The sequence below is a fragment of the Centruroides vittatus genome, unplaced genomic scaffold (genome assembly GCF_030686945.1).
Source record: "Centruroides vittatus isolate TY-2023 unplaced genomic scaffold, ASM3068694v2 contig_975, whole genome shotgun sequence".
NCBI lineage: Eukaryota > Metazoa > Arthropoda > Arachnida > Scorpiones > Buthidae > Centruroides > Centruroides vittatus.
Genome location: NW_027122648.1, coordinates 398,653 through 405,903, shown reverse-complemented (window position 1 = coordinate 405,903; position 7,251 = coordinate 398,653). Strand labels below are relative to the sequence as shown.

The following is a 7,251-nucleotide window of genomic DNA, read 5'->3' as shown; positions in this document are numbered from 1 at the left end:
ACAAATAAACTATTAATACAATACGTGTAGAAAAAGGGGAAAAAGTTTCGGATATTTATTGATTTTTACTTTACAGTAAAAGATAAATCTATAAAAAATGTAAAAGTAGAAAAATATATATTTTATTTTTAAATATTTTCATACATATGAAAGTAAAATTAAATTTTAATATATTCTATTATTATTATCATTTTATAGATGTATTAAGGAGAAATTACTTAATATACAGTATAAATTTGACGTCATTTTTAAAATTTACTCGTTGTAAAACTGTAGAAATGACATAGAAGTGTGCACTAAACCTATCTCAACTAAACGAACAAATTTGTAATGTTTAGATACTTAGGCCTATGCACATATCATTTTTCCCTTTTTGATTCTTTCTGCCCTTTGAGTACTAAGAGAACCTTTCTTTCATACTTAACGTGGATTCGGCCAGGCTCATAATGGTGCCAATCAGATAGTGAGTGACATTTGGATAGACCATCCCCAAAAAATTCCTTGGAATTTTCTTCCGCTTGGACTTGATCCGAGGTCACTCGGAAAGGTAGGCTGATTTGCCTTAACCGCCTGGATCATCTAGCCGTTCACCCCCACATGTTAGCCTACTTTAAAAAGAATTATCAATAAAATTTTTATCTGATTTATTCAAAACTTATTTTAAAATAAATACATACATTATTAATATAGAAAAGTACGTACTTCCTGCCTACAAATGTCATGAAAGATAGTTTCATTACTCCATGGATAGTTTCTGAAATATCAAAATGGGACGCTAAATTCAGCTGTTTTATCATTGTATACTATTTGTAGATCGTTGTGAGAACCGATTTTAAATCAAGCAAATATATTTTTAGAAGCTTGAATTAATTAATTTGATACTTTTAAATTACTTTAATATGATTATATTACTACAGTATCAGTGTTTAAATTAATTTAATTCCTATGTAAATATCACAAAACTCTGATATTTTTATTCATTAACAGCTTTCTACTTTAAGCCTGAAAATCACGCAACAGTTATCATGAATATACAATTCATGCAAATAAGATTGTGCAATATTATGTGAAATGAGTCTAAAATCAACTGTCATCGCATGAAAATTACGAATTCAGAATTATATTACAAAAGTGCATATTTCTTTATGGTTAGCAGAGACTGACATCACCAAGGAATCGAAACACTTCGATTAAATTTGCTACGATTCTACAAGTATACCACATTTAATAGTCATACCAAAGAAAAAAAGCATTTATATTAAAAATTCTCAAATATAAAGAGTGTGCTTATGTGTAAATATTATGAGATTTGAAGTTATGTGTAAAGCCACAAAGTATTATTTGTATCCTTACCCGAAAAGTAATAAAATCATTACAGAAAACTCTGAAAATTGAAACCATTAACTCAAGAAATGACTGCAAACTGTAGGATATCAAAGGAAAACACGTTTAAGAAAATATCTTTGATCAAAATTTCTTCTCCATCATCCGTCTTCTTAGAGATCGAACCCGAACCACTTAGCTTTCTGAGACTTCTTATACATTTCTAAAAACAAAGTATTTAATATTAAAAAAAATACTGTTTATTATATAATAAAATTTAACAAGAAGTAAAGTTTTTAATGCACAAGAAATGCAATGGAATTTGTAAAAAATGTTTTTGAGGCCCCCGCAAATATAAGACCTGACCAAATGACCCAGGTTCGAATTCAGATTGAGAATCTCAAAAAGTTTTCGTGACCAGTCTGTCCGTGATATGTCGTGCCCAGTTCGTCATAATCCGGCAGCCCTGATATGAATTTTGGACAAATCTGATTATAATTAAATGGACCTCTTAGTGCTAACAGAGTGAAAAGAGTTTTAAAAAACTAAAAAAAGGACCTGATCATCATCATAAAGTGAAGAAAAATTCAACTGTGTTTAACTTTTTATTTTTTATTGGATTTTTTGCCTTTCACCTGCAGAATGAATGTAATTCAAGTGCTTTGCAATAAACTTTTTAATGTCCCAAATTTTTTAAGAGAGCGATAATCGCATACAGTAAAAACTCCAATCATCCAGACACTAATTTATACGGATTGCTCTCCGACTTTATTGAAAATAAATAGGCATGGAAGTACTTTATATGCAAGAAAAGTAATTTTTTTTCTAAACGTAGAAAATAAATTATATTCGTTTATAGGTATATGTCCACATTTAAGATTTTATTTACACATAATTATTCACACACGTGTATAACGGGGTGTTTGGATAGAAAAGAATAACTCTTTTAAACAAAAATATAATTATTCGGATATTCCGCACATTCGGACAGCCTGAGGTCCCAATTAATTCCGATAATTGTATTTCATTTAAATCTAAAGATGTTATAGTTTCATGCAAACAATGTATTATGCAATTCAAAAATTCAATAATTTTGAAGGATATATAAAATATAGAATAATATTTTTATGATTACACAAATTTATACAAATATTAAAAGTAAAAACAATACATTTGAAATTTCAAACAAACACGACATAGCTTCGAAAAAAAGCCATCAATAAAAATTATATTAAAACATAAGATAAGAGCAGATAAGATCTTGTAAGCGTTAGGAAATGTAAATCAAAGTTTATATTTTATGGAATATTTATGCTCCAAGTGTATACATAAATATTTATAGAGTGAAATTAATCTTTAGATAGTTCATTATTTTAATTATAAAATTACGATATTGATTTACATAAGGCATATAAGGGACAACACACAATAAATCTTATCATATGTCATTACATTATATTACTTAATCAGTCAGTTGATTAACACAATGTCCATGAAACATCAGTTTTATTATTTGTTTACTGAATACACGTTGCTCAACTGTAGTGAAGTCAGATATATCCTAAAATACAGTAGTGCCCACCAGTGGCGTCCGCAGACTAAAAACGGCCGGCACAAGCTATAAAAAAGTGCATAGTAACTACAGTATAGTATATAATGTAATGTTTTATATAATATATATTCAAAGGCATTTTTGTAACTGCTTGAGCGATTACTATTTTAAGATTAAAACATACAGAAAAGGGAAGAATAAATCATTGAAATGATTCTAAAATTATGCTAGATATTTTGAACGATCGATTATTTTTCGTTGAAATTGATCCATCACTAGTATTATATAGCATTATGCATCAGGAATCCGACAATTCGTCCACGCAAATCTGAAATTATGCTCTCCTACTAATTTGTCGTCTTGTGCACAGAGATGTTCGTTAAGTTATCAAAAAATTAGCAATTCTAACTTATCGAAATCATAATACAAAATTTAATTTATCAAAGGTTTCAAATGTCCGTCCAACTTCGACACTGTCATCAGTTTTCATTTTAATGACCTGCAGAACTACAATTAAAATAATATCTCTATTCTATGTCACAATATTGTGACGTAGAATTTGTTGCAGAATTAGTTGGTGTGCAATATCAGGTGTAATATTGTGACGTATAATAAATATCTATGTACGGTACATATCTATTATATATATATATAAATTTGTTAACCCAGAAGAGAGCATCAGTTCCAGACTCGAAGTGGGATTATAACCTCATTCCTATAGCCGATACAATAAATAGGTTATGAATAATCATTGTTTATACTCAATTGAACAACATTTATCAAGAAAGTATATGAATCATTCCTCAATTTATTATTGTTTTATTAAATTTTCTTTTCAAATCTTAAAATATTTTGTAAAATAATATCAAAAGAGATAAGATATTCCTGAATAAAGAGTGATGTTAAAGATGCCCAGTGTCTACCTATGCACCCAGTTGTAAAGTAAATAATAATAATATCAAAACTTAAAGTTTGTTTAATACTCAGATAATTATTGAAATTTATTTGAAACACAGCAAATAAAATAACTCACGTATGTTATTAATGATCAAAAGCAGTTTATTTATAAATAACCATATCCTATATATCAGGGGTGGCCAACTTTTGTGCACATAAGATCTACTTTTTATCGTAAAAATGTGTCGCGATCGACTTGTTGTCATAGGATAGTCTAAGTGGGGAGGGGAAAGTGTGAAATACATACTATGTTTATACACTGTTTCAGTACGAAGTGCACTCACTGCTTGTGAGTCGAGTCATAACTGCATGCACACAGTTGCGTTCGGTTACAAATATAATACATTAAGTCAAGACATCGCTAGCGATCGACCAGAATTGGCTTGGCGATCGACTTGTTGGCCACCCCTGCTATATATTATCGAACACGATTTTCTAACGTCCTCTTATTACTATTTATCTAAACAGGAACAAGAACGGATAAAAAAAGCGTACGAAAGGTCATTGTTAGTTTACATTTAAATATTATTTTTTGAACTAAACAAACACATAAAACTTTTTATAGTTACGAACTACAAAATAATAAAAATTATCTAATGGCACGTTACATTGAACCCACTTATCGCACGTAAGAACACAGTCATCAATTTTTTTTTTTTTGTTAGAAAATCGAGTCACATTTAAAAAAGCGAAATAATTGTTCTAGATCATTTTAAATACTTACAAACTCCTATTTTCGATTCAAAGTTATCCGCATCTCAAATTTTACCAAATTCTCTCTCTACACTTCAACAAAATTTTTATTCGTTATTATTATTAAATTTACTTGTAAATTTAAATTTGTTAGAAAAGTATGTATTTTATAATACTAAAAGTGTTCGTTTAATGGAAAGATCCGAACCCACGCTTCCAATACGTCACCATCACGTGGCCTTCATTAAAGTATGAATGGGAAGTCTCTAGAGTTTCTAATGAAGTTAACGGAAGTTTCGTAATTAAGGTTACAAAACATATTTCGCAACTATTTAATTTTCTTTAAAACAATAAAATATGAGAAAAATTTTATAATTAAATAAACAATAATATTTTTTTCTTTTTTTAACTTTTAAAATATTGCTTCATTTAAGATTTAAACATTAAAAACTTATTTTTTAATGAAATAATTGTAATTGATAAGTTATCATCATTAATGGATCATTAATGGAGTTAACAAGAACATCCACGTTTATTTCCGCCTAATTTCTGCGTAAGATGATCACTACACACTCCTAAATTTTCAGTAAATTCGTGCACAATCATCAAATGATCGTTCCTGATATCATCATACCTGCAATTTCGAATCATTGTCTTCCTCTCTTTTTTCGTGTTTTGTTGTAAATATCAGAAATTTTTATAAAATTTTTCTTAAAAAAAGTCAATTCCAAATCCATCTTTCAGTTTAAACGTCATTTTAAAACGAGATTTAATTTTAATTTTAAAAAAGCGCTATTTAAAATAAAGTTTAAAGTTTTTTAGTATTAAAAATCAGAGATAACAATCATTGGAATTTTTAGAGGAGAGAATACAAACTTATTGTGTTCGAAACATTATTAGTATTTATTATTCCTAATTAATTTATTAATACAAAATTTAATCATCATTTGACGATAATGATGTCTAAATTAATGCCACGTTGATATCTCAACTTGCATTATGTATACACTTGTTATAGCTTTACAATCGTAAATTTTTATGGATGAGTCATTGATGTTACATCGATACTTATGAGTCATCAAATATTGTAATTATCTGAATATGAATTATGTAAATAATTCTTTACACAAACTGATAAATATCCCAAATTTGTAAAAGTATTATATAAGTATTTTAATTGTAATTACATTTTCCAACATTATGAATTGCTTAATAACTCGAAAATTAGAGAAAATTCTTAATAATTGAATCTCTCATCACTATGATTCATTCTAGAAAGGAAACACCAAGTAAAAACTACTTTAGTCACCCACATTAATTTACACAAGGATATATTTATTTATTTTTTCTGTATTTTCCCTATATTTTTAAAAATTTAAACTGCATTCAAATTACAGTATAAAGTATTCATATAATTAAAATTCAATATAATTTTTGGTATATTTATTGTCATGATTATTATTATTATGTTTATGCAATTATTATGGTTTGCTCTTATGTAAGTCTCCTTAAGAATAAATATAATTTTCTCTCTGACTGATCATCTTTTTGTATCTGTTATCTGAAAATTATGCTTTACAAGTGAAACAAAAAAAGAAAAAAACTAAATGTAGAGAGCAAAACTATCAAAATATTCTGCAAGCTAATTATATTATTTAGAATAATAAACTAAGGCTAAGTTGTGCTATAAAACTATGTTACAGAATATTTTTGATAAAAGATTATGTAACTGTTGCAGTGATTCAAAAACTGAAGTAATGGAAAACCAATTTACTTGGAGAACTTAGAAATTTCAATAAAACATTAATTTTGATATTTTGTTAATTATCAGATTGAAATACATTTTAAATATGGATCTAAATTAAATTTTTTAGAATAAAAACAACAATTCTGTTCACATAATTTTGTTTTTAAATTTTTGTCAAAAAGAAGCTACTTTAACACTTTATAAATACTTTTGAACACACTTAAAAACAGGTGAGTGAATTTTTTAGAATAAAAGTAACTTCAACTAAATGAAATTTGTTCTTTGAGCTGCTTTTGTTATTCTGTAAAGTGAATGTTTGAACAATAACAATACAACCTTTTTTCAAGTTTACTGTTCTTTCTGAATTTTATTAATTAACAAATGAAATTTTACACACACTTTAATACTCTGCTGCCATATTGACAGCAGTGTGTCTAAATGTTATTCTTAAATTTACCTTCTGCTTCAAGCATGGATATATATATAATACTATGCTATATGTTATAGTAGCTACAGATCTTTTTCAACAACAGCAATCAAACATACATACATATATATATATGTATGTATGTATGTTTGATTTTAATAAATTGCTGTTGTTGAAAAAGATCTGTAGCTACTATAACATATAGCAATATAGCATAGAATTATAATAGATATAAGTTAATACAATATACAGATATCCATTGTACTGTACAACACTGCATTTCTACATGGTTTCACTTTAACACAGTTCAAAAATTTGGGAAATTTTGCATACAAAATTTCACAGTCTAAGTGCAAACTATGTTATTTGATATATATATTTTTTTTATCAAGTAAGCATGTGTGTTGTCTCAAATTTGTCCACGAATTTTAGAATATTGAAATTTTCAATTTGTTTTGTATGTACCTTTTGTCAAAAAAAATTACTTTAATGAAAACAGAGTACAAATTTTTTTTCCTTGTCCTAGCTTTCAAGGCATTATTGCCATTATTT

The 7,251-nt window shown here is 27.3% G+C and overlaps 1 long non-coding RNA gene across 1 annotated transcript; it reads right to left on the bottom strand.

Moving 5' to 3' along the window:
• Positions 1-499: 499 nt before the first annotated feature.
• LOC136985696 (uncharacterized) lies at positions 500-1,533 on the bottom strand. Its single transcript, XR_010882373.1, has 3 exons — positions 1,354-1,533; positions 703-754; positions 500-608 (listed from the first exon to the last, which is right to left on the bottom strand). It is a non-coding gene; the product is annotated as an uncharacterized lncRNA (long non-coding RNA).
• Positions 1,534-7,251: the final 5,718 nt, after the last annotated feature.